Genomic DNA, 1,623 nt, shown 5'->3' on the forward strand with positions numbered 1-1,623 from the left:
AAAGTGGAGTTAATCGATTCGTGCTGTGAGCGGCCCATTTGTGTAATTTACTAATCATAGTAATGAAATAAATCGAAAATGTCGATAGCGAGGAGTGTCCAATCCAAAAGCTGCCACAGCAATTGGAAGCATTCGCCGTGATTTATAAGAGTGCTCGAACCGTAGAATTCTCGATTCACCTTTATCGATAATGCGGGAAAGGAACGCAATGGATGTATTCGCGATAACGAACGGAAGCATTGCCTTTTTTAACGCACGCACGACCTCCTGTTTCCCCCGGGGAACGATAGCCGCAAAAAGTTGTCCTGGAACCGAGAGACGAACGTATTACACGGTTTGGTACTTTCTGGGAGTCTCGCGTCGATAACCATCCGGCTGTCGAAATAAATCTGCGATTCCTTTTTTTTTCCTCGAGTTTCGCTGGATCATCTTCGCGTTATCGGGCTCGTATTATCGTCGCAATTTAGATCCCGCGTTATCGATAAGAGGTCCTGGTGACGACGAAACGTATTATCATCGCGACTATGGCCTATCCGTCAAGTCTGTCGCGGTAGAATCTCACGCGATGCGCTATAGCGCGGGGGCGAATGGCCTTAGGGGATGCTTCGCCCCATCGCGGAATAACACAATATTCAATTTGTATCTAATGAATATAAATTAACGAGCCACCGATTGGTCCACTCCGTTCCCTTCTAGGAAGAAAGGGTTGAAGCTTTGGAAGTTGATTACTCGGCGTTAAATTGGAGTACGAAGAAATGGCTCCTAAGTATCGTGGAAGATGTGGAACTTTTTCAGAAGTTCTTTCAGTTTTATTATAAAAATTCTCACGATATAGATTCTGGCTCGAGTGAAATTTGTAAATAATTGAAAGAGAAGAGATCAAAGAGAATTAAAAAATTTATGTTGTAATCTAGATAGAATATCCGGAATGTCCCGTTAGCATTCAAAGTGACGATTGTCGGAGCGCGTCTCCGTAATTGGAACACTCGCGCTATTTGTCTTCGTTTCCCTGCAATTAATCTTGCACACTTCCTAGTTACTCAAACGTGTTGACAATCTTTGCACGATTCCCGAGGCAAGAATCGCGAGCCAGCACGCCTCCAGCGTGACGTCAAGTGTCGCCAGTTAACATCCGATTTGCGAAGATCGTTGCCACAACGGGACGCGCTGTCTTCTTCGCTTTCCGTGGCTACCTACGCACAGTAATCTTCGTGGTCGAGATTAAAGGCATTAGCACACTTGACAACGAACGAATGAGCTCCTTAGAATTGTTTCAGTGACGTTCTTCTTCTTCAACATCCCGGGGCCTGTCTAAATTTATCAGCTATGCAAGTGGAATTTTTCAAAATACAAAATACTGATATTAAAATACACTATATCAATGTATTTTAATATTATTCAAATGGCGATACTACTAAAAATATAAAATTTGTAATTTGTTCTGGAAAAATTAGGCAATCATTTACACCGACCAAGCTGTTTTTTAATCTTGCTCGTATCCACCTTTCTCCTGTCCATTTTCTGCGTTAGGTTGTCGCTCCTTTCGCATTCATTTCACTTATCCTCGCGGTAATTGCACGCCCGAGACCGACGTCCGCGGAATCGTTGCGCCCACGCGACTTC

Source organism: Hylaeus volcanicus, chromosome 3 (genome assembly GCF_026283585.1).
Source record: "Hylaeus volcanicus isolate JK05 chromosome 3, UHH_iyHylVolc1.0_haploid, whole genome shotgun sequence".
In the NCBI taxonomy this organism is placed as follows: Eukaryota; Metazoa; Arthropoda; class Insecta; order Hymenoptera; family Colletidae; genus Hylaeus; species Hylaeus volcanicus.